Below are 27439 nucleotides of genomic sequence, written 5' to 3'. Positions count from 1 at the left end.
ACTTACAGCACAAAATCCGAAGTACTCACTGCTATGTGATAATTCTGTTTTTTATAGTATGTTTTTAACCAACAACTTGCCCACCAGGGCTGTCTCTTCTACATATACCCTTTCTCTTCCAGGTTGTAATATACGAAATAGACTTTTTTTCTTAATCGTTCTCTGTCTGATGTATGAATCGTGTCTTTTGAGGGGAAGTCAGCATTGTTCCTCCACTAAAACTGTTTTGTCACTGGGCACCGAGAGTGACATCTAGTCCTCAGCACCCAAAGCTTTATTGAACACAGAAGTAATAAGACACATCTACATCTATTTTTCTTCTATTCTCTAATTTGATAAGTGTTTTCTTACACTTAATACAAAGTTTCAATAGATTTTTACACAGCTTACTGACAGCAGTTGTCATACTTACTGTAAAATAGATACTTAAATGTAAAAATATGTTCAATTTAGAATTGATAAAAAGGATAATACTAAAAGCTAACATGTATTGGGCAATTATTAACTGCCAGGTGACAGATTGGTTTATATAATTGTTCCTATAATCCTATCAGAATGTACTCTTATTCCATTTGGAGGCAAGGAACTGATGTTTATAGAGGTTACAAACTGTAACTGCAGTCATGTAGCTACTAAGCAAAACAGGAACTTGAACTTGGCTCTGCTGTTCTCCAAACCTCATGTACTTAACTACTGCTGCCCTGCCTCTCACAGGAAGTGGCTTCTGAGAGGTCTGGCTCTCCAGCATTGTATGACCCTGGAACTGTGGTTTCAAAGTGTCGTTCTAGGAGCATCCATAAGAATCCTCTGGGGAGGTGGTTTAAAAAACATGATGCTGAGTTTCACCAGAGATGCCAGGCAGAATCTCTTGGGAAGAGGTCCAGGAATCTGTGTTTTTAACAAGTCTGCTGGGTAACCAGTATCCCCACTGTCTTTGAACCCCATGTTAGTAGCCCTTTGGAATATCTCTGATAAACTATCTTCTAGCTTTTCTGTGGTTTATAAGTATGGCATTTGTTTATGTGCATCCAGCTGGAAGTTGTGAATGCCACCAGCAAATAATAAATAGGAAATTCCATTAAAAAAAGGATCTATATAGTTCTCTGACCGAAGAGGAGGGCTGGATAAGAGGCCAATTTTTTCATTACGGTGAAACATACACAGCATAAAATTTACTATTTGAAGTGTAGAGGTCACCGGCAGTAAGTACTTGCACACATTGCTATGAAACCATCATCACTACCCGTTTCCAGAATGTTCAGAGAGGACATTTTAAAGACTTTTTTTGCATAATGTAAGATCTTACAACCAGGACACCAATCTTGAAATAATAAATAATTCACAATGTAAATAATTTTTATCTTTTCTCTTTCTCCCTTCAAAATAGTATCATAAAATTGCCTCATATTAATACTGATCTTTCCAAGCGATTTTAAGTCGCATTCTGGGCCTGTAAGCACACTAATTAAATACATTTAAAGAGGACATATATAATTGGGTAGAGTCATCAGGTAATCAGAGATTCTAAAAACAGTGCATGACAACAAATTTTTAAAAATAACCTCCCAGTGTACATTTTATGAGAAGGCCCCTGAGCTAATAACCCATGTTTTATGATAACCCATGTTTGATTTTTTTGGCACACCTAAACACATAGATAACCACAACAGCTGGAAAACACCCCCAGATGCCTGCAGAGCTATCCCAGAGGGTCCTGTACTGAGACAGGATTGTGAGCAGATTTTGGATAGAAATCTTTGGCTCCACTTCATTAAACTATGTGACCCGGTGACCTTGGTTAAGTTACCACGATTTTTGAACCATGATCTACTCACTTTAATTCTACAAAAAAAAAAAAAAAAAAAAAAAAAAAAGTAGCAAGCATTGCTATGTTGGAGACACTGCAAGGACTGCAGGATCCGATTCATTCCATGCGATCATTCCATGCGAATATGGTGAAAAGATGAAGTGCGAGCCAGGTCTTAGCACACAAAGGCCCTTACATATGTTACTTTCCTGCACTTTGATTAGCAATTCAGTTCACTTCAAGAATTATTTATTGAGGGAATTGTGTGTTGAATATACTGCTAGTCCTTCGAGATAAAATACATAAATAACATGGGTCTGCTCTCAAGAAGCTCAGATTCAGAACAAGAAAGCAGGCAGGTGAGGTGATCACTGTATTTCTGAACTGATAAAAGGAGCAGTTTCTGAAAGGGAGAAATATTTTAATTTTGTCCTCAATTGGAGATACTTCCCTTTATCACTTTTGTCATTGATGGATGTGTTGGGGTGGTAGATGGTAGTAAAAACAAAGAAAACAAAATTAAGAAAAACTTTGCTATGGAGTTTCTTTTAAATTTTTATTATGATACAATGGACATACATGATTAGATTAGTTTCAAGAGCACAATGTGATGATTTGATATTTGCAAATATTGTGAAAAGATGGAGTTGTTTAGGTTCACATACGGATTCACAGACTATATAGTTGATCTTTGAACAAGATGGATTTCAATGGCACAGGACACTTATATGAAGATTTTTTTCAATAAATATACAGTCAGCCCTCCATATGTGTGTATGTGGAACCCGCAGACATGGGGGGTTGGCTGTAAATGCACACACTATGTAATATACATGCATGGATTCCAGTCGGGTCTTTGTATATCCATTTCCCTGTGCCTGGAATATTCACATGTTAGTCCTTGGTTTATGTGGTTAATTCTCCTACTCATCCTTTGTAAAAAGGTTTAAATAGTCTCTCTTCTAAAAATCATTTCAGACATATTCTAATACTGGCATAGACTCCCTACCTCATGGTCCTATAACTTGTTATACTCAATTGATGATATACTGGATTATAACTGCTATTTTACTTGTTGACACATCCCATGAGAGCTAAAAACTCCTGAGAAGAGATACTGAATAATTCATCATTGCACCCTCAGTGCCTAACACAGTGCCTGGCTGTGGTCAATAAAGCATAAATACAAATGTCCATAATTGATTAGCAAATTAGTATTATACTTACTGACATTTAGGTTCTCAAGCAAATTACATATTTAGTAGGTAATTGATTTTTTTTTCCTTAGGATATACTATATGAAAATGTCATCCATCATCTATTCTGGTAATTTAATACCATGATGTATGGATTCTTTGCTCCTCAAAGCTATGGTAAAAATATTCTTTCTGTGCTTTAAATATCTTTACTGAGATCAGTAAGATAAAGGTTATAACAAAGTTAGAATGACTGTGTTAATATAAACACATATTTGAAGTGGGAAATAGTTGCTAGAAAATTTTATTCAGCCTAAATAATAATCTCAGTCTCAGCTGACAGGCTTTAAAGCTCTTCAATTCTCTCAGTAATAGGCCCAGGAATATGTGTGAGTTTCATAATTTAGTCAATAAAACATGGATGCCAACCGATAAATAATAATTTCCTAATTATAACTCCATGTGTTTGTGTCAGGAATTGCACTATTCATGTATTGAGACATTAAAAATGTGATGATATTTTCTCATCAAAATCACTGCAAGACAGTAAGGAAGATCATATATATATATGAATAAGGAGCAAACATAAACTCAGGACATGCATGAGAAGACTAAATAATGAGACACAACAATGAGGTGACATATAAATCAGGAAATACTTTTGCAAGGGGAAGGCATTTGAGTCTTAGGAAAAGTGATGGAGTTGGTTTAGTAAGAAGAACTGGGAAGCTGTTTCTAAAGAAAAGATCAGAATGAAAAGACCAGAAACACACAGGTATAGTAAATGTAACATTACTGGAAGTGAATGGTAAGAAGACAGAATTTTGCTGTATTGAACAATTAATTAGAAGGCAAGAGAAGCTGTGTTGGGATTTCAGAACACTGAAATAAGATGTCTGAGGAGTTTTCAGTTAATCTTCTTTGCAGTAAGAAACAAGATGAAAAAGTAATAAAACAAGATGAAACAAAGGCTTCAGGAATCTTCATGCAAGAACGACTGGAGCACAACATCTAACTAATTCAGAGCAGAAATATTTGGTGCTCTTTTCTCCTCCCCAATAGTTCTCAAAGGTACATTTGTCAATGAAAAGTCACTGTCAATGTGTATCCTCAATTCTGACTTTCTAAAAATTTCTGCTCTATGAAGCTGGCTAACCATCAGCTTTCCTTCCAGAATTTACAGATTTCAACTAAAAAGTGATTCTTGATAATTATGAAAACATATTCAGTGGAAGACAAGGTTCAGTTGAAACACACTTAGAAATCAACAACTGATAACTAAAACTGGTAAACATCAAATCTCAATAAATTAGGATCCAACCAAAAAGAAAAATTTGCAAATAGACTTTAACGGCTCTCCTGAGACAAAATTTACATACCTACAAGTTTGCTAGTCTAAACTGTACAATTCAATGTTTTTTAGATTATTTAGAGAATTGCAGTAACAATCATCATAATCTAATTTTAGAACATTTTTCATTACCCCCCCAAAGAAACCTTGTATTTATGAGCAGTCACTCTCCTTTCCCTTCCCCATATTGTAGCATGTATCCACAGTTCATTATTTATTGTCAAATAATATTCCGTTGTATGGATATACCACACTTGCTTATCCATTCTTTAGTTGATAGATGCAATAGACATTGTAAAGCAATCACTGCTTGTGCTGGGGACTAGTATATTTAATATGCTCTCTGGTCCTTTGTGATAATTTTGTACTTGGTTTGATACATTTTTAATATAACAGAAGCTTAATTTTGGGGCTATGGCCATCGAGAAGTGGTTACTACTTTAGACCGTCTTGAACCCTTTCACAAGCCATTCTCTCTTAGAAACTTGTTTTGGTTCAACTCTATACATCTTCCTCTAATTTTATTTCCAGATACACACAACAGCTCTACAATACATGATATAGTCTTTTGATCATGCTCACAGAATTTTCAGAGGCTACAAAACCTTTTTTATTTGAGTTTGGGATAAAACTGTACTTAAAAATGAGAATGTTCCCATGGTAGCTTAGCAGTAATGAACCTGACTAGTATCCATGAAGATGCAGGTTCGATCCCTGGCCCTGCTCAGTTCGGATCTGGCATTGTTGTGGCTGTGGTGTAGGCTGGCAGCTGTAGCTCTGATTCAACCCCTAGCTTGGGAACTTCCATATGACGTGCGTGCGGCCCTAAAAAGACAAAAAAAAAAAAAAAAAAAAAAAAAGAAAAAGAATAAAAAGAGGAGCTTCCACTGTGGTTCAGTGGGTTAAGAACCCAACATAGTGTCTGTGAGGATGTAGGTTTGATCCTTGGCCTTACTCATTGGGTTAAGGATCTGGCATTGCACTAAGCTGAGGCAAAGTTTGCAGATGCAGCTCAGGTCTGGTGTTGCTGTGGCTTTGGCACAGGCCAGCAGCTGCAGCTCCAATTCGACCCCTAGCCTGGGAATTTCCGTATGTTGCAGGTGTGGCCATAAACAAAATTTTTTTTAAATGGAAATAGATGCTTTTTATCCCCATATCCATATCCATATGATATCTGAATAAATGCTGTTATATGTTTTTTTCTAAATGTATGTACATGTGTGATAGACAAAGAGACATAAGAAAGAAAAAGAAAGATACAGAGAGAAAAGCTCACTGTCTAAAAACATGGGTATATAGGTATATATATATATAGATATCTTAATCTCACTACCTGTAATTTAGTTACAAAAATGTAAAATATTATGATCTAAGAAAGTTTTTCTTTCCATATTTAAATCGATTTAAATGATTTTCAGTTTAAAAGAATTCTATATTTTAATTCCTAATGAAAATTTTAGAAGCTTCACTTGAAGCATTTCTGGAATATTCTCCAGAAAATTTATTTTAGAAAAGAGGCAGAATGAAAATAGTTGGCAAATACATCTATCCTAGCACTCTTTATAGATCCTAATTTAATCCTCTATTCTAGAAAAATCAAGGCAACTTTCAAGAGTTTGCTCTTTTTAATCAGCATATCTTTCTTACTTGTTCTAAAGATTTTTCAAAAGTAGACTGTAATCTAATGGTGCTGAAATACTGCATCAGCTTTTAACAAAAGAGCCGATACTGCAATGTTGCTATTTTATTGCCCACAACGTATGGTTTCCAGTTGAGTATCCCATTAACCTCGGAGTGCCATGATATCATTTTAATTATATAAATTGAAACAGCAATGTATAATACTTATATCATGTAAAAATGGATTCGCTTATGTGCAAGTGTCTAAACTATCTTTCACTCTGAAGCTATAAATTTGCTTTAGATGGCAAACCTGCCTGTAAATTTAATTACTGGTAATTTTATTTTCCTCCACAGTTTAACCTCTCTTAGAATCTGACCGGGAATATCATAAATCTGTATGTCCATGGGCTACTTTGGAAACTACTCAGGAATGATAAATTAGTATTTGCCCAGATTTTAACTTAGAAAAGCAAATAAATATAAATGTGGGTAGGAAATAATGACGCCAACCTGGAAAAGTCATCACAGCTTAAATTCTTTATTTGTTAAAAGGTATAGTGTATGCAGTGAAACTTTTTACTCTAATATATAATCACATAACACACTGCGTGGAAGATAAGTCTTTTTATGCATCTGAAGATCCAAACGGCTGTGTGTGGATAAGGAAAAAAAAAGGAGTTTCATGTAAGAGAGAGATTTTGCATTTGTTCAAGAGAAAGACTAGTTTATATGTAGTAATGTCTTGCACTCCATATTCCTAGAAATATCTGGTACCTTAGAGTATCTCAAGGGCCACATTCCAAGGAACTCGTGCAAGTCTGGGAAGAGGTTGGAGGTGCAGGAACAGGGTTTCAGGTCGGTGTTTTCTCTCCTCCCTCAGAATTCCCCACAGGGTAACTATTCTCAAGGGAGCAGAAAGGAAACATGGTTGTCACGGGTGAAAGTACATTTTAGACTTAAGAGTTACACACAGCAGATGAGAACAATCCTTTGTCTTCCTGTGAAGAGAGAGAAGCATACAGCACGTGTTTAAGGACCAGAAGGTCTGGACCTGCATTCAGGTCCTGCTGCTTCCTAGCTTTGTTAGGCAGACCAGCCATTCCAGCTCGCTAAACCTTCACCCCTTCATCTGCAAAATGGGGATAATAAAACCACCTACTTCATGAGGCTGTTGCTGGACACAGCTGGGATAAAACTTGGGCAATGCTTGGTGATGTTCTCGGCACAGAGCAAGTGCCGGACAGCCGTGTGCAACTCTGCCTGTTTCCGTCTGTTCCCTCCACTGCAGGGTGAACCTGAGGACTTGGTCTCTGCCTTCATCACTGAAGAGTATTATCCTGGATATGCCCTTCATTAGTTCTGTGACCTTGTGCTGGTTTTTTATAACTCCTCTAAGCTTTAATTTCCTCATCTTTAAATTAAGGCTAATATTTAGAACACACTTCATAGGGCTATTGGGAAGAATATATGAAATATTTAACATAGGACTTTACCATATTCAGTAAATGTTACATATTATCATTTTAGTGTGGAAATATAGACCAAAAAAAGTGTTTTGGAAGATGTCCTATAAGTTAGGTAAAATTTTAGTGTACCAGTTATATCTATAAAAGTACAATTTAGCATAAAATAGAAAAGCCTTTTTCACAGTTAAACATAGTATCTGTGAATTATATTGCTGTCATTATCAATAAATACTTAAAACAATCTCGGTAAGCTCTGAGCTATTTTAAGGTACATTTTAAATTCAGGGAATTTAAATTCATCAAGTACAGTTTCTGAATTACAAAGAAGGATAAGAGGTTCATAACCCACATCCGAGTATGTCATAATGTTCTGAATGTAAAAAAGCCATTTTATAATTTTTGAAAGGCAATCTTAAACTAATGTTTCCATTTAATGCACAAACCACCCTTGATTATGCAGGTAGCAGACATTTTAAGGATATCCAAAGCCACATTTTCAAGATACCATTATTTCTGAACTGTATCTAAAAAAGGACTAACTACAGATATAAAATCTGAAAAGCATGGGAGTTCCCGCTGTGGCACAGTGGAAACGAACCTGACTAGTAGCCATAAGGATATGGGTTGGATCCTTGACCTCGCTCAGTGGGGTAAGGATTTGGCATTGCAGTGAGCTGTGGTGTAGGTCGAAGATGAGGCTTGGATCCTGTGTTGCTGTAGCGGTGGTGTAGGCTGGCAGCTGTAGCTCTGATTCAACCTCTAGCCTGGGAACTTCCATATGCCGTGAGTGAGGCCCTAAAAAGCCAAAAAAAAAAGAATCTGAAAAGCGACTTCTTCTGATCTTCAACTAGGTGAGCTACTGCGGGTGGGGACTCATAAAGCAAGGGAGTTAGGGGAGAACCGGGACCCCCATTACCCCTGGTACCTAATCTGCCAGAGAATGGCCTCAATTCAGGAGCAGAGGGATGGGTGTGTCTCCCTGTTGATGCCCACTTTCCCTATGGCAAACCATGTTCATGGGGCAGAAAGGAAAGTGTCATAGTGCAGAGGGAATGAAACGAGATATGGAAAATCAAAGAAACAGTTCAGAACTGTGTTGAAGTAAGAAGAGGGAGAAAAGAACAGGGCAGAGAAAGAAGGGGTGACAGAGGGGACCAAAATAAGAGAGGATGGGATTGAGAGGAAAAAACGCTAAATCGGGTAGGGCAAAACGGCAAGTCAGCAGCAACGCAGGGAAAAGAAGTATCAGAGCTGAATAGTTTTAAGACACACAACTTATTCCTTTTAAATACTTGTAGGATTGTGTTTCTACTTAGACATCATTCTATTGTTTTAAACACCACACACTTAATATTCCCACACTAAGAAGCAAGTGTTGTTATCACCAACACACAGTTGAGGAAACGGAGCCTTAGATATTGAAGGAACTTACCCCCCCACGTGTAATGTGCGTTGGGGGCTCCGAAGTTAACAGAAAATTCCTGCCTGAAAATGAAACAGGCTGGATTGATTCTGAGGTTGGAGAGATGTGAGGAGTGTGGGTGAGAAAGTACAAGGCATCTAATATGCACATTTGACACACCATCCACACCTATCCACTTTGTAACGTCGTGGCTTTATCTTGGGACGCAAAGTTTGGCAATTAGATCTTCTGGTCAATTCTACTTTGACCATGTCAGGTTACACCTTTACAAGGAGACAACATTTACTTCAAAATTTCTAATGCATCTCAAACACTTGGTTTGTTTGTTTGTTTTTCCTTTGCCAGCTGTCAACGGGCATTTGAACCCACAGTACTTCACTGAATCTCTTTTAATAATGTACGTCAACGGCATTTCACAGTCTAAGCTGATGGAGAACTTACTCCAACACTACTGACCGATCCACTTGCTTAAAACTATTTAGATGCCAGAATAAACCCAGACACAATTGTGCTGTGTAAGTCAATCTATTGGCCACTGAATCAATTCTGCCCACAACTGCTCCAAAAAGGCACTTAAATCAATTTGCTACAAAAGCGCTGCATAAAATGATATATGCCTACACTCAGCTTAGTTATTATACACAGAGAATTAGCCACAGAAGATTCAGGGCTCACATATGGGTGCAGTTCTTAGTCTCATAGTGTATCTTTGTGATGAAAATTCATTGATAAAATAGTTCCAACACACATATCATTTGTGTGTGCATTGGCAGGAAATTTAACCTACCAAGTATGAATAGTTTTCTATTTACAAGATCTTGGAAATTTTTATACATCTTAATTAAATTCAATATATCCTTTTCTGATTGTAGAATTTCTTTTAGTTGCATTACATTAGCAGGGAACAAAGGGACCATTTGCAAAGGAAGCACTGTCTGCACTACCTGAGATTTAAAAAAAATAAAAGATGATGGATTAATTCCAAAGAAACCATTACCTCAAAATTTGGGAAAAAAATGTGGGGGTTTGATTTATCCCCCACAGAGAAAGTCACATGTGTCATATTGGAAAGCGGGACAGAGTGACAGGTTGCTGACAGTGGGCTGAACTTCAGGAATGTAACAGAGGTGAAGTTCCTCTGGGATGGGTGAGTGAGCAGCAAAGCTGGCACTGTGACCTATGTCACACCAGTGACCTATGTCTAGGCTAACGCTGCTAGGTGACTTAAAATTAAAGAAAAACATAACTTCTGTGGAGGTTTTAAAAAGATGTGTATTTGTAGACATACCCACAAACCTGAATTATTTTAATATTCTTTTTTGAAGTATAGATGATTTGCGATATATTACTTTCAGGTGTACCACATAGTATTCACTATTTTTATATTTTCCTCCATTAAAAGTTATTACAAGATAATGGCTATAATTCTCTGTGCTATACAATACATTCCTGTCGCTTATCTATTTTATGTATAGTAGTTTATATCTCTTAAGCCCAACTCCTATTTTTTTCTTATCCCCCTTCCCTCTTCCCTTTGGTAACCACTAGTTTGTTTTCTGTAACTATGAGTGTGTTTCAGTTTTGCATATACATTCATTTGCATTATTTTTTAGATTTCACATATAAATGATATAATGCAGTATTTGTTTTTATCTGTGACTTTCTTTCCCAAGCATAATATTCTCTAGGGTCATCCATGTCGTGGGAAATGGCAGAAATGCATTCTTTTTATGGGTGAGTAATATTTTAATATTCTCATTCTTCTGTTTTGGCTGAATATGAATTTTTAACTTTTTTCTGGAATATAATATTGTTAGACAAACACTGGAGTCTCTCTTTTTTCTTTTTCTTTTGTTACCCAAGTTAACTTCTCCCCAAATATGGATTCAGGAACTGTAATTGACTAGATATAAATTGTGAAAATACACAGCACAGTTTTCACTTGTTACCAGAAGATGTAAAATTCTAATTCAAATATTAGAATATGACTTTTCTGAACACTTAATGAGCAAGTACTTTAGAGCAATTCTTCATAACATTTTGACTCAGCAGAGAAGTATGCTAAAATTAGAAAGGAGTAAAAAATCATACTTGTATATTTGTATAATTAATGAAATTTTCAAATCTAGCTGGAACAAAGTTTTCCCTCATCAGAAATATAGGTACATGTTTTTCTGTAGAGCAGATCTTTGAAAATAGGATTTGGTCTCCTCCATCTGGAATGAGCTGTATGTTTTCTGACAGTTCCTTAGGGGTTGGGATGAAATGACACTTCCAGGTTCCTCCCATCCTAATGGTTATCATTTGCTCTTTCTGATTAAGTAGAGGGATGCGTGCTCTAAGAAATTCAGGTAGAACAAAAGAGAATCAAGCTGTAAGTATCTAAAAGATGGTGTAAAATATGAAATTCCAAAATATAAAATGATTTTGTGATGCTCGGTTTTTAATGTCCCATTGTATGAAATGTAGCCCAATGCTATAGAGCGTCCACATGGCTCAGTCAGCTTGATGGGATTTTATATTCATTCTTGTAGCATCACTTAGAAAAGGAAAGTAAGATCACTTGCATTTTATGTACAGAGTGACTAAAGTGGCATGAGTCTCTAATGGTCTGCTAGAGATAAAAACAAGTAGTAGTGACATATGGTGAAGATCCAGTGGCCCAACCATTATGATCAAGTTTAGAATATATCAAAGATACTTTTCTTCTCCCAGGAAAACTTAAGTTGATGATTCTGAAAAAAAGGTTACAGGTTCTCAGTTACTGACTATATTCTTGGTAGGTGAAACATTTCAAGTGATGTTTTCAGGAATTCAGATAAAAACATTAAGCTGTCAATCCTAAAATAAATCAGAGCAGTGGGCTCCAGATTGTTTTTTAATTTTTTTAGCATTAGTTATAAACAGCATCGATAATTTTATTTTTAAAGTTAAATACAGTCATACCTCTTTTGTTTTTCCTTGTAACATGTCTAGTTTCTGTTTATCAATTATTTTTAATTCCTTAATAGTCTAGATAATATTTGTATTATTGATGTACTCCTTTTTTTTTTAAAGAAAATCAAAATTAAAAAACGTTTTCTCTCTGTATATTAGAAAACAGTACAGTAGAATGAAACATACATTGTCTCTCCTTTTCAAGTAATGTGACTGGATGGAAATATTTAACAATCCCCTATGAACAAAGTTTCCCAAAAAATAAAAAAAATAGCAAGAATGAGTCAAAAACAAAACTAAGCTTCCAAATGCTCCTACCTAGATTTCTTTCAGTCCTTTAGCATATAGACTATCACTATTGTCACTGCTACTAATAATAACAATGAAAAGCAACTGAAGTAATATTCAAGAAAAGCAGTGAATCTTCATAATCCAATACATAAATCAAAACAGAAATCCCTCCTAGGGATAACTGGAATATTCTTTTCCTGTGCCTCCCAAAGAAAAAGCAGTCCTTAAAAAATCACACTCTAGGTTGCTTAAACAACTATGGCTATTGGATCACATAAAAGTACAGACTATTTAACACACAACCAGGATATTTAGTGCCATTAAACTAATGCATTATTAGCACATCAATATCAGTGACTATTTTTGAAAGAACAGGAAAGACATAGGTTTCTCAAGTCTCTCAGAAAGACAACAGATGGCCAGTTAAGTAGATATAGATTTACTCGTGTTATTTCTGGGCTCCAAAATGTGACCGTGTGGGTATAGGCTTGGTAAAATCCCAGCCTATAAAATTTCCATTTCTTTTTTCTCTTTCTTCAGATTCATTCTTAACATCTTTTCTTTGGGAGATATTTGTGGATTCCTCCAATACTATTTCCCACTCCCTTCTTTTATCTAGTGAGTCGAGTGGCTAAAAAAACAATTCTCACTTTATTGCTATTGTGAAATAATTGCTTCTGAATTCATTTTCTGTTTTACTGATCATGAGTGTGTGAGAGAGAGAGTGTGTGTGGAGGTTGGGGGGAGAGAGGGAGAAAGAGAGAGAGGAGAGAGAGAGGGAGAGACCCTTCTTCTGGCTCTCTCTCCTGCAAGACGAGCACGTACCTGTTGGCTTTCATCAGCCGTTTGCAACCACTTCTTCCCATGAAACACAGGAGACGGCACCCTCCCACGAGAATGTCTTATAGATTAGCACCAACTTTTCTCCCCAAATCAAAAAAGAATGTTGGGATTCCAACAAGAGTCATGTTACGATAAAGATAACCTTAAGTAGATTTTAAAAATGGGATCTTGTGAATTAAAGCTACTCCAGCTGCTCTGACTCATGTTACCCATGATGCAACTCACAACTGATCACCAGTGCGCCCAGCAAGAACCTCTGGATCTTTCTTGGACCGCTGCATCTGCCTGGCCCCTTCTCCCTTGCTCACAAGAGGAGCAGATCTCTCTCTCTCTGTGGGCTCTGGCTCCTTATAGAATGTGCTGTCTTCCCATCTGACAAGGAAAACTGCTGGGCTTAAAAGGTGTTGCCAAGAAACCTGGGGGCTTTATTAATGGTCATAGAAGTCAGAATCTTATAGATAATATGTGACTAACAAAAGGAGATCAATATTTTGTGTCCAAAGGATGACCTGCCGAAGAATAGCGTTTCTTTCTGCAAAGCCACCTCCTTTGAGCAAGCTTTCAGGAGGGCCACCTCTGATTCTGTCCTGTAGCAATTCTCATACATCATGGGCTCCCAGGTTCTGTCTCTAACTTTTCTACTGCCTTTGTTCTGGGAAAATTATTAACAACACATCAGACCAAAACCTAAAAATGTATAAGATATTTTCATCTACGTTATCTCCTTTGATACAGTAAAAGAGCTGGGCGTCGGCTGGATGTTCTGAACACCATTTATTGGAAGGAATTACCTATTTACCCTCTGTACTTACAGTTTTAATAATATGAGTAGCTGATCTTAAATTCAAGATTGTAATATTTTGCATCTAGAATTTAGTTAACTATTTGATCAGATAAACATGCCAAGGGGCCTTTTTGAAGCATCATCGATTCATTTAAATAACATATCTTATCTGTTCTTAATTTGCAATTTGCAATTGTAAAGCCCTCGCTTTTAAAAGCTGCCTGATGCATTTCTGACAGGAAGGAAAGGGAGATTTGAATGGTTCGTTTTGCATACTGAGTTTTGGCTTTTCTTGGCTCCAGACTGGCTGGAAGTCCTGGATACAATTTCAAACACTTTTTCCAGACCTCTTCCACTATCACTGCTACATTCTTTCTTCTTCATTATCCATCCATTAAAAAGTAGCACTTCCTCATGCACACTCCCCATTTCCAGGTGGAAGTGGTGTGCAGGGCTGATGGGAACCATGCAACATCCTATTGGGTTGATCCTTCCTTTATTGCAGAAACAATTGGGGCTACCCCAGAAACACAAGAACCCAAGCTCAAGGCTCAGCCCTGCTGTTTATAACACCGGCTTCCCCCTTCAACCGCTCGCCTCCAGAGACACATGCCTTAAGTGGGCAAACCACGGAGAAAATTCCCATCTGACAACTGGCTACGAAGAAGGGTCAAGGGAATTAACCCGTGGTTAAGGAGGCAAGGGTTTGCTTAAGTACTTTAAGCACACAGACAGTTGTTATGCACGGAGACGTGAGCAGCTGGTTTCTGTCTCTGATGATGAATGAGTTAGAGCCATGCTACAGTGGGAATGATGACTTTTAGACAAGAAGGAAGAAGTCTCCACAGCACGCAGGAAGCAACCACAATGGGCTGGGGCTTTGCATATTTTGTTTCCTTTAGCCCACTTGGCATCCTTAAGGAAACTGAGGTTAGAGAGTTGCTCCACTCATCCAAGACTGCAAAGCAAGTAAGTGGTAGAACTTGTGTTTGAAACTAATTTTAGAGAAGTGAGGGGTCCTTCCCACTTATATTTTAGGGGGGAAAAGGAACTCAGAACCCTTGGAAACGCTCACAAAATCTGTGGACCTGATCCTGGAAAAATACACATAGGCACAACCTCAAGGTCATCCACATGTTTGTAGCTGGTGCATGAAGTACAGACCCTAATAAATCCTCTGTGGTAAAGTGTGTTGCTGCTAACAGAATAGCAGTAAAAAGAGGACGTTGTAACAGGATGAAAACAATAACCTGGAGAAGAAATGTCAATATCACAATGAGAAGAGTTGGCATAAGCCCCTTTCAGTCTCTTGATTCTATGTAAATCCTTTTTTAACATGTTTGATAATGATCAATAAACATCCCCACAGCTCTTACTTGTGGAAAATACCCTTAATTTTAAACATTGTATAAAATACCTTTTTTAAAAAGATCCAAATTAGTAAGAGAAATAAACAGTACATTCTTGAAACCAGGATGCTTAGGTAAGAAATATCTCCTTTTAAAGTAACACCTCCATATAAAAATAACATTCTGAAAAGAGTAGTCTTCAGGCACTTTGAATTATTGAAGCAGAAACCAATTTATCATTTTAATAGCAGATAATTGAATAATAGGGTTGGGCACAGAGCTTGCTGCATTAATGGCCAGGAGAGGGGCAAGGAGGATGGAGGAAAGCGATGTGACCATGAGCAGGCTGAGGTTCACCAGTGTTGCCAGCGCATTAGTCGATAACCCCAGCCCAGCTCCCTCTGAGGCACTGGATATGGATGGGACCCTTATTTTGTGCCCAAATAATAGGGCTGATGCTATGGGAAATACAAAGAAAGCAAGGTTAGGATATCTGGAGAGAATGCAAGTAAACTGAAAGGATGTTATGGAGACATGCAAGTGCAGAGGTGGGTAGCCTCAGAGCATTAGAGGGAGCGTCAGGGGAGACGTGGGGCTGACAATTAACAAGGTGTTTGGATGCAGCAGAAGGTCAAGGCATAGAACTGAGAAACTGGCCGGCTAAGAGACTTTAAAGAAGTTTTCTCTTAAATATAAAATTAAAAAGCAAGTTCTATTTTTTTTTTTCTTTTTAGGGCCACACTTGTGGCATATGGAAGTTCCCAGGCTGGGGGTTGAATTGGAGCTGCAGCTGCAGGCATTGGCCACAGCCATGGCCACACCAGATCTGAGACACATTTGTGATCTATGTCGCAGCTTTTTGCAGCAATGCCAGATTCTTAACCCACTGAGTGAGGCTAGGGATCAAACTTGCATTGACAGAACACTGTAAATCAACTGAAATGGAAAAAATAAAAATCATTAAAAAAAGAAAAAAAAAAAAAAGGAAAACATGCATCCTCACGGACACTATGCCAGGTTCTTAACCCACTGAGCCACAATGGGAATGGCTCTATTTTTTTTTAATTGAAGCATAGTTGATTTACAATGTTGTGCTAGTTTCTGGTGTAAAGTTACACATATATATATATATACACAGTATTTTTCATATTCTTTTCCATTATGATTTATTATAGGATATTGACTATAGCTCACTGTGCTATATACATAGTAGGACCTTGCTGTTTATCTATTTTATATACAGAAGTTTGTTTTTGCTAATCCCAAATAACATTATTAAAAATAGTGATAAAAATGACAATGACAATAGCAAGCATTTATATACTCAAGTGGTGCTGGACTATCCTCTGCTATATTATTGCTTATTCTAAAAAATACAGTGATGCATGAACCCTCCTGAGTTATATAGCTGATGCTAGGATTCTAACATAGGTGTGTCTGACCCAGAGCCTAGGTACAAGGAACCCCACCTATGAGGAAAGGTATTATAGCTGCAGGAAAACCCACATGACGGTTACATTTAAATATCTAAATACATTCAGTTGAGTTGAAATTTTATTTTTTAAAGTCAACTTTTAGGGAAAACAGAGGAATAAGAATAAAACAGTAAAACGTGGATCACTGCACATTTATATTTTCACTTTCAGTGTCCCCACCCCCCACCCCCTCAGTCCTTCTGACCTGAGCTCATTCTGTCCTTTTCCATTTGTCACAATGGCACTTGGCAGGACTAGGCCACTTGATCATTCTTTTCATTTCCCACCCTACACTTAGCCTCCTGAATCTAGGAAAGTAAGTTTGTCTTCTAATTCGCTGAGCCCTCTGGAGAATGTTCCCTTCCTTCTCTTTCCACACTGATCAATGTAGCTGTGCCCACAGTGGTCCTTGCCCAATTTCTCCTCATTTCTGAGGATAACATCCCGTGTCTCACTTCAATACAGACCTTTCCCAGCTGTGCTGAACCCGCCTTCTTATTGAGAGTCAAATGGTGTTGTCACTGTCAAACCAATGGATGCTTCAGGGGCATTACCATTGTGGCCCAGTGGAAATGAATCCTACTGGTATCCATGAGGATGTGGGTTTGATCCCTGGCCTTGCTCAGTGGGTTGGGGATCTGGTGTTACTATGAGCTGGTGTGTGGGTCACAGACGGGGCTTGGATCCCGCATTGCTGTGGCTGTGGCATAGGCTGGCAGCTGTAGCTCCAATTTGATCCCTAGCCTGGGAACTTCCACATGCCATGAGTGCAGCCCTAAAAAGCCCCCCACCAAAAAAAAGATGCTTCAGCCCAGCATCTGCCATTTTTGACTTTTCTGTCCTCCTTAAATATCTGTGTCCCCTGGTCCTCTCTTGCCACATTGAGTACTCCATCTCAACCTCACGTTTTATTCTTCTCCAGAGAAACCATTACATAATGACGTGGGAGTTCTATTTTCTTTTCTTTCTTTCTTTTTTTTTTTTTTTTTTTTTTGTCTTTTTACCTTTTCTAGGGCCGCTTCTGCGGCACATGGAGGTTCCCAGGCTAGGGGTCGAATCGGAGCTGTAGCCACCGGCCTATGCCAGAGCCACAGCAACATGGGATCCGAGCCACGTCTGTGACCCACATCACAGCTCACGGCAACGCCGGATCCTTAACCCACTGAGCAAGGGCAGGGCTTGAACCCACAACCTCATGGTTCTTAGTTGGATTCGTTAACCACTGTGCCCAACGGGAACTCCAGGAGTTCTACTTTCTTTGTTGAATGGAAGTATAGTTGATTTACAATGTTGTATTAGATTCAGGTGTATAGCATAGTGATTTAGTTTTATATAAACTAATATATAACATTTATCTGATTCTTTTCCCATATAGGTTATTATAGAACATCGAGCAGACCTCCCTCTGCTAAACAGTAGGTCCTTGTTGGTCATCTATTTTACACACAGTAGTGTGTATACGTTAACCCCATCCTCCTAATTTATGCCTCCCCCCAAAGTCATCTACTTTCAAAATTTCAGGAATATATAATATGAATACATAAGCTTTCATATATTCCAGGATGACTTCTAGAACACACTACTTCCATCACCAAGACATAGTAAGTGTTCAACAAACACTTGGTAATCTAGTTCCAAAATACATTTTTAGTTTCTTTTTTAGCTTGTCTCCTGTCCTTCCCCAAGAGCTGATATTTTAGCCATGGTTGAATAAACGTGTGATGAATGAATGAATGACTGATCCATGCAAGCGCCTTGAGCAAAAAGTTATCGGCTTGGACCAAAATGCATTTAAACGTTATGAGAAAATGTATCACTTCCATGCCTTTGTCCCCTAAAGCACCAATCTCTTGAACCTTGAGTCTTCAAGGTTCTGTCCTCGAGAAATATTTTAGGCCTTTTCCAAAAAGGCAGCTATCTCTCACGTGGAAAGAAATTAAATCTTATCTGTTTGTGTCTGCACACAGTAAAATGCAAGTCAAAATTTCAGTAGCTCTTTAAAAAAACATCCAAGTGAATCCTCTGAGCCCTTTTTGATGGTTCATCTTTTAATAAAAGACTTTCTAATCACCGAAGCTGTGTATGTGCATGCACAAATAATGGGAACAGAGTACAGGGAAAATGCCACTGCATTCTCTGATATATTGCTATAAGGAACTTGAAGATTTCCCAGGCATGATATGACCTATGAGACACAAAATTCTATTCACTTCTAAGACTCGTATTCACGTGACTTATTTTAGTCACTTCTAAACTACTGGAGCAAAGAAAAGTAGCCTTTTTCTATTTCGATATGTTATTAGCAAAACGTTCCCTTTCATTTATTTCCCTCAGCCTTCTCACATCTGAAAAACCCTCAATCTGTAACCTGCCTAAACATGCCCTAGAAAAATATGAAGTCGACATGAAGCCCAAGAGGAAATTTCATGGCGTTCTTTGGGAATACAGCAAAGCTTCCTAAGGTTTCTTCTCCACTTTCAAGACAGATCTCACAGTGAACATGAAGATGCTGCTAACAGCCTAATACTCTCTCCAATGGATCCTTAACTTTTTTAAAACACAAAGGGAGGCACCTCTTTCTACCGTGCAGAGCTTTTGAAATCTGTGACGTGATCTTCCTACTTTTCCAGGTTCATGTCATCCAAACTCCACACTTTCCATGAAACTGATCCCCCTTCCTAACACACTCTGCCTCCCCCCACTTGTCTGGGTGCCTCTGTACAACCGCCCTGTCTCCCTGGGCCCCCCCACCCTGCACACACCTCCTTTCTCCACTGAGGAACCATGAGCTCATTAAGACCCCCGTCTCCACCCACTTTGCCTTTTCCCAACCATCCTCCTCCCCACCCACAACTATCACGTTTGCAGTTTTCTTTCTCTGTTTGTGCAGAGTGATGTCTGCATACCTGGATGGAATCCTTGGCTTGACAGTATTATTATTATTATGGTCTCATTTTATTAAAATGATCTTAAAGTATGAGTTGGATTCTCTAACGAGGCTAAATTATGACCAGGACATAATAATTACCTAGGAAATATGTTTCTCAGTAAAGTACTTTATGGTCCTTAACAGAGCGTGGAAACAAACTGGTTAACAAGTAAAATTCTGAGCTGAGCAATAGGTGATGGAGTATTTGATAAACTATAAAGGAATGATCACAGCGACTCGTGGCAGGGAGGCCACCCTGTTAAGAAGCTCTTCCTGCACCTTGGAACACCCTCTCTTTTAAGCAACACTCAGCTGCTATAGCATCTCTAACTTGAGACATGAAGAACACATATGGATGTGTATGTGCGCATGTTGTGTATTTGTGTGAGTGCCTGTTTGTATGTGTGTGTGAGAGAGAAGGGAGGGGTAGAGAGAGAGAGAGGAAATAAATATGTAAATTTGGATGAAGCAGCAGGGTCCTCAGTTATCAGCAGCATAAAATCAACTTTTATGCTGTTGGCTGTATTAAAACTGCATTTGGGGAGTTCCCTAGTGGCCTAGTGGTTAAGGATCTGGCATTGTCACTGCTGTGACTTGGGTTCCATCCCTAACCCTGGAACTTCTGCATGCAGGGGCGGGGGAATGCAACCCCAAAAACAAACAAACAAACTGCATTTGAGCCAAGTTTAAACAAAAGATTGAATATTCTTTGCAAGAGGTATAGAGACCTGATGTAAGGTAATGGTCACTTGTGTATAAGGCACAAAACCTATCAGTGAAAAAGGCATCAGTGAAGGATATCAAACCCAGACCGAAAAGAAGAGCATCCACATGGACCAGGACAGCCCACCCTCTGCTGCACTGACCACCACAGGTTTTTACCAGCTCCTCACGGAGAAGAGGGGATTTAAAGTCCAAATTAAAATCATACTGCCGGGAGTTCCCTTCATGGCTCAGTGGTTAACGAACCCGATTAGCATCCATGAGGATGAGGGTTCGATCCCTGGCCTTGCTCAGTGAGTTAAGGATTCGGCATTGCCGTGAGCTGTGGTGTAGGTCACAGATGCGGCTCAGATCTGGCATTGCTATGGCTGTGGCGTAGGTCAGCAGCTGTAGCTCCAATTCAACCCCTAGGCTGGGAACTTCCATATGCTGCATGTATGGCCCTAAAAAGCAAAAAGTAAAATAAAATAAAATAAATCATATTGCCTACTAATTAAACATTTGTTTTTTAGGAAGAGCATTTTTTTTCATACAGAAGCGTCACCATTTCCAATCAATCCTGTTGCGGCCCTAGGTAAAAATCTTGTTAAAGTTAGATGTTTTAGTCAAGGGTGCAACAGCATTTTAAGTGTAGGGAAACATCTGTGCTCAGGTGTTCAGAGAAGCTAAAATGTACTGTAAAGGTCTGGCTTTGTCTGTTTCATTCTAACCCCTTCACTGGTCAATTTGCTAAAAATTATGCCTACCCACTTCCCCAAACATTAGAGAATAATTAAATGTGTTTTAGTTGAACACTGAAGAAACAAAAGATTTCTCAATATTGGCATACAATGCACTTTACAAATAAATCCAGTCCACATCAAATGATAAAGGCCACATAAGAAACTTGGAGAATTTAAAAGTCACAAAGATTCTGGAGTTCCCATTGTGGCTCAGCAGTTAATGAACCTGACTGCCATCCATGAGGACACAGGTTTGATCCCTGGCCTCACTCAGTGGGTCGGGGATCTGGTGTTGCCATGAGCTGTGGTGTAGGCTGCAGACATAGCTCAGATCCCATGTTGCTGTGGCTGTGGTGCAGGCCAGCAGCTACAGCTCAGATTCGACCCCTACTCTGAAACCTCCATATGCCACGGATACGGGACTAAGAAGACCAAAAAAAGAAAAGAAAAAAAAAGTCGCAAAGATTCTGCATCAATCTGAGAAAACGGCAACTTCAACCTCAGCGGGAAGATTATTTAAAAGATGTCATTAACCGTGAGACCATTTGGGTGAATTTTGCGCAGTCCCTGTTTTATTCTTTGTGTTGTTTTCTACTGCCCCATATTTCTGTGTTTTCTTAGGCTGGACGCCTCAGCTGAAGTTCACAATACACTATGCTATTTACCAACCCGCAGCAGTCAACATCTGTAGAAAGGTCTCAGAAATTGATTTAAAGTCTGCAACATAAGCATATCCAATCCTAATAGGACACAAGACTATATATCTTCTTTGGGAGACTGACATACAGTTTGCCCTCTGACTGGTGATAATGCATCCTTGCCAAGCCCAGATGTAGTTTCAACTCCAGGGAGATGCAACCAAATGATGTATCGGCGTAACCCCATCATGCTAACATTTGTATTTGGAAACCCTACGGTGTGGTACTGACAATATTTTTTTTTAACCTCCCCAACCATGTTTCTTCCAGGATATCAAGATGTTCTGCCAGGATGACAAGCATATGATTGAATTTAATGGTATATAAAGATATAGCAGACTGCTTTCCAAAGCGAAATTTCATCGCTGGAACTTTTATCAATTAATTGCACGGCTGGCAACCCCACTGACAATTAAATTAAATGGTAAAACTATTTCATTAGAAGGCTTTGGCAAAATAAAGCTAATAGATGGAAAGCTCCATATAATAAAAAATGGCAGGTGAGCTGTTTTCTGTGAGTTTTTAAGCCATAGGTCTTAACTTTACACCTTTCTCTCCTGCTTTGCGGTGAGTTTCTCAAGGGCAGGGGCTGAACTCTATTTATCTACAGTGCCTAGCAGAGTCCACAGCACAAAGTTGGGATTATATAAATATGCACGTAAATGGATGTAGTTATTGGTACATGGTGAGCTTTGTAATGCAAGTTTGAATCAAAGCCCCTCTATTAGTGAAATGAATGGCTGTTAGGGGTTGAACTGTGTTCCTCTTCCTATGTTGAAGTCCTAATTCCCAGGACCTCAGAATGTGACCTTATTTGGAGTTAGGATTTTTACAGAAGTGATGGAGTCAAAAGGAGATTGTGAGGATGGGCCCTCATCCGATACAACTGGGGTCCTTAGAAAAGGTGGAAGTTTGGGCACTGAGACAGCTGCACACAGAATGTCACATGGTGAAGGCAGAGATGGGATGATGCTCCTACAAGCCAAGGACTTAGAGGATCAAGGATCGCCAGCACCAGAAACTAGGGCAAGAGGCACAGCCCTCAGAAGGAACCAGCCCTGCTGACACCTGCAACTTTAGGCTTCCAGATCTGGAAGACAATGCACTTCTGCTGTTTAAGCCATACCATTTGTTATATTTTGCTACAGCAGTTCTAGCAAATTAATACGTTGACCTCAAACAAGTCATTTAAGCCTCCGTGAGCCTCACCTATAAGATAGAAATAATACCTCAGCACTGTGCCTCACACACAGTTAGTACTCAGTATATGGTAGCTTTGTAAATGAGGAGGAAAATAACACTTCATTCAACAGTATACCTTAAGCACCTTTTATGTGCAGCTGGGCTTAGCTTATGGGTAATAGCTATTACTAAGACTTAATGCTCACAGAGCTAACATCCTAGTGAAAGAAGACAGATGATGGCAGATGAGTAAACAATACACTATGTCAGATGATAAGAAACTCTGGGGGAAAACAGAGACGGGAAGCAAACTATGAAGTAAGGGATGACGGAATAAAATGTTATATACTCTTGCCTGCATCAATGAAATCAGAAAAAGATTTATATAGGATACGAAGGAGGCAGCAAGCTGTGTGGCTAACTGGGGGAAGAAGACACCAGGCAGAGAGAGCAGCAAGTGCAAAGGCCCTGAGGTGGAAATACCCCTGACATACCATCGTAACAACAAGCAGGCAGGTGCTTCTGAGCAGACTGAGCAGGTAAGAAGTGTAGGAAGGAGATCCCCGAGAGGCTGTGGGAGTCAAGATAAGGTAGGGACTAGTAGACCCATGATTAAGCCACGAAGCTTCCTGGAGGCCACTGCAGCGCTGACCACTGCAGAGGAGATGATGTGGTCTAACTTATATTTAAACAGGATCATTCAGGCAGCTGCTTGCATCAGAAAAGAAGTAAAGTGGAAACTGAAAAGCCAGTTAAGAGGTTATTCTGATAACCAAGTGAGTGATGTAGGCAGCTTGAACCAAGCAATGGAGATAATGAAAAGTGGCGAGATTCTGGATATATTTTGAATGTAGACCTAATAGGATTTGCTCGAGGACTGAATATGGAGTATGTGCTCAAGAGGGAAGTCAAGTATGACCCTGGTTGTTGGACTTGAGCAAGGAGAAGATGCTATTAATGAGAAGAGAAAATGGGAGGAGAAGCTGGCTTGAGAAACAGGACCAGGAACCCAGTTTTGCACACGGTAAGACAGAGAATCTGTCGATCAGACACCCAAATGGAGGTGAAGGTAGGCAATGGGAAATGAGTCTAGATTTTGGAGACCAGAGGCTGGCTAGAGATATAAATTTGGGAGTCCTTAGAGGATTTAAATTCAAGAAATTCCATGAGGTCACTAAGTGAACTTGACAAAAAACACTAACATTTATTAAGTGCTTACTGCATTCCAGATGATTTTCTAAATGTTTTACATATGTTACCTCATTAATCCCTGTAGCTAACGCTAAGGTGATTCAATAGCTTGCATTTTACATTCTCTCTAATTTTTAGGCTTTGTCCACTTTTACAAAGAAAGCTGTTTTTCATCATTTTAAATATTGCTGATCATAGCAACAGAGTGCAACACAATTATTGTGCAGCTAAATCAAGGGTCAGCAAAGTTCCTCTGGAAAGGCCAGACAGTAAATATTTTAGACTGTGCAGGCCATATGGTCTCTGTTACAATTCTGTGATTGCAGTGAGAAAGCAACCTTAGACTATACATACTACAATGGGCGTGGCTGTGGTCCAATGAGAGTTTATTTATAAAACCTGGAAAAGGGCAGGATTTGTCTTACAGCCTGTAGTTTGCAGAACCTTGATCTAAACAAATCATCTGGTTTTTTTTGGTTTGTTTGTTTGTTTTTTTTTTTTTTTTTTTTTTGGTCTTTTTGCCATTTCTTGGGCAGCTCCCATGGCATATGGAGGTTCCAAGGCTAGGGGTCAAATTGGACCTGCAGCTGCCAGCCTACACCAGAGCCACAGCAACACGGGATCCGAGCCGAGTCTGCAACCTACACCACAGCTCACGGCAACACCGGATCCTTAACCCACTGAGCAAGGGCAGGGATCGAACCTGAAACCTCATGGTTCCTAGTTGGATTCATTAACCACTGAGCCACGACGGGAACTCCTAAACAAATCATTTGAAGTAATGTGATGGTGCATGTTGACAAAAATCAGAAGACAACTATTCAGAGAAGGAGTGCACAATCTCCCAGTGAGCAAGGCACTCTCAATAATACCACACTTTCAGATTTCATATTGCAGTGGTCTTGAGATTCAGAGTATCCCAACACCCAGGAAATTTCATTAGAAAAGGTGACCAGGGAGTTCCCTTGGGGCACAGTGGGTTAAGGATCCAGCATTGTCATCGCAGGGGCTCAGGTTGCTGCTGAGGTGAGGGAACTCCCACATGCTGCAAGTGCATCCAAAAAAAAAAAAAAGGTGACCTTGTGGGCCTCACCGGAGAGGGCTCCAGATTTTCTACAAGCTGTGTTCTAGGGATGGAAATATGATGGAAGGAAGAAGGACAGCTACATGCATTGAAGTATCAATTGCCTTAGCAACCACACAGTTGTTACTTAGATCGTTGAGGAGAGAGTATGACTTTGGGGAAACTAATGGGCATTTTGTGCTATGAGGTCATTCTGTTTATTTACATACTTAATCCTTTATTCCAGAAAATGGTCGTTCACAGTATGAAGTTTCACCACTTCAGAGGGACTTCTATGATTTAAATGCTTAATACGAGATAACATACGTGGCAGGATATATAAATCTAGTTCACACTATCAGAAAATAATTAAGGTTATACATTCCAAGAATAATTAGTAATATGAGGATATGTTCATTTTGAGATGTTAAGTGAATATATGGAGACAAAATTCCACAGGTGATATATATGCTCTCAATTTCTAGAATTTGGATAACCTCAAAATGTTCCTTGTGTCTATAATCTTCTTTCCATTTCCACCATTATTACTTTCAGTCAGGCTTTACCACTTTTCATCTAAACCTTAGTGTTAACTTCCTAAACAGGCAGCTCCAGTTTATTCCTTCCAATCTCCCCCCACCCCACAATCAAAGCATCTAATAGATTGTGACACCACTTTTTTTTTCTAACATGGACCTCGTATAATTACTTCTTTCTCCAACTCTGTTACGTGGTTCTCTGATGCAAAGAGAGTAACATCCTGACGATAAGGTCCCTGCTCTAATTATTCATCTTACCTTGTCACTTACATCCCACCAGCTTTCATACTTCCATGACCCAATCCAACCATTTACTGACTATGCCTTCCTCTCAACACTTCCCAAGTCCTATCCATTCACCCCTAGTTGCAAGGCTCTTTTCTTATTTGAAGGGTGAAATCCAATGATCTGAAATCCCACCTCTTTCAAGAGCCCTTTCTTCTCCTATTTCCCCATTCCACTTCCTCCCAACTCTCTGCCTGCTGCCCAGTCTGCTCCATGCCATTCTTTTCAGAGTCAATATCGGCCTCTTCCAGATGGCCATGCTCTGGAGTTCAGGAACGCTAGTATTTTTCATATTGGTAATTCCCCAAGTTCAAAACAGAGCAGTATATACAAGAGAGTCTGAAACTCTTTCTAACCATCAATTTAAATTTTAGGTAGGTATTTGATATCCTAAATTCTTACTAAGTGAAGTTAAGAGAACTTTTGCCTGAAACTACCTATCAGAATAATGATTTTTTTTGGTCAGAATCAGTTATTCAAGGAATTTTAGCCTCCAAACACATATCACACACAGTAAGCAAAGGTGAGTTCTCATCATTTAAAAGCCATCACACTATACAAAGCATCTTTGAATAAACTAGGAAGAAGCAAATAAATTATAGATAAATTATGAAGGCTCTCCTTCTGCCAGGAAAGCTGGCATTAAAAACCTTCTAGCGGAGTTCCCGTTGTGGCGCAGTGGTTAACGAATCCGACTAGGAACCATGAGGTTGCAGGTTTGGTCCCTGCTCTTGCTCAGTGGGTCAAGGATCCAGCGTTGCCGTGAGCTGTGGTGTAGGTTGCAGACACGGCTCAGATCCCGCGTTGCTGTGGCTCTGGCGTAGGCCAGTGGCTGCAGCTCCGATTTGACCCCTAGCCTTGGAACCTCCATGTGCTGCGGGAGCGGCCCAAAGAAATAGCAAAAAGACAAAAAAAAAACCAAAAAAAAAACCTTCTAGCCAATTTTGTATCCTTGTTCAGAGAGTCACTTGCCCAGACATACAAAATGGCCCTGAATCACTGCTCTTCTTCTAGGAGATTCATTTCGCACATCGTCCTAAAACGGAACCCAAACCGAAGATCCAATGGCAAAAAACCAGCTTCATTTACTGAGGTAGGGGTGGGGGGAAATCACATGCCAGTTTTATTGTGACATGAAAAGAATATATAGTGTATTTTGTCTAAACAGGAGAAAGGAATATAAACAAACCAGTCTCTGGGGATATAAAAAACCATGTTTGGGCTTACTTCATTATTATGTCACATTTCAACAATGTGTCATTAGGAGGGTTTCATTGCTCTTCTTGTCCAGCATGTTCTTTGTTAATTAGCCTTCCTCCACCTCTAGATAGATGTTGAAAGTTCCACTTCTGTGGGTCCACTGGACGGTTCATTAGGCAGAAACGCCTGTTGTTTCCTCTGCATGTCTTAAGTCAGGGCTGTACCAAAGCCAGACAAAAAGGCTTTCTAACAACTACTGATGGTTTTGATGTGGCACCAAGATTCAGAAACTTAAAATAAAGTAAATGGTATGCACATACACAGATAATCTGAAGACATATTTTCTCCCTACTATTTTGGAA

At 39.1% G+C, this 27439-nt stretch overlaps 1 protein-coding gene and 1 long non-coding RNA gene across 5 annotated transcripts in view; both read right to left on the bottom strand.

The window, feature by feature from the left end:
* The window catches only part of SLIT2 (slit guidance ligand 2), a 384281-nt gene that overhangs the window by 157102 nt on the left and 199740 nt on the right, over positions 1-27439 (bottom strand). The gene's annotated exons all lie outside the window — the stretch shown is intronic.
* On the bottom strand, positions 17500-25696 carry LOC146400337 (uncharacterized). The gene is made up of 2 exons (XR_014812215.1): positions 24740-25696; positions 17500-21221 (listed from the first exon to the last, which is right to left on the bottom strand). It is a non-coding gene; the product is annotated as an uncharacterized LOC146400337 (long non-coding RNA).

The sequence above is a fragment of the Sus scrofa genome, chromosome 8 (genome assembly GCF_054392235.1).
Source record: "Sus scrofa isolate SSC_HxYL_T2T_F1_AM1 chromosome 8, Sscrofa_HxYL_maternal_Yorkshire_Landrace_v2.0, whole genome shotgun sequence".
Classification (NCBI taxonomy): Eukaryota; Metazoa; Chordata; class Mammalia; order Artiodactyla; family Suidae; genus Sus; species Sus scrofa.
The sequence above is the reverse complement of the archived record's forward strand: the minus strand, read 5'-3'. Positions and strand labels throughout refer to the sequence as shown.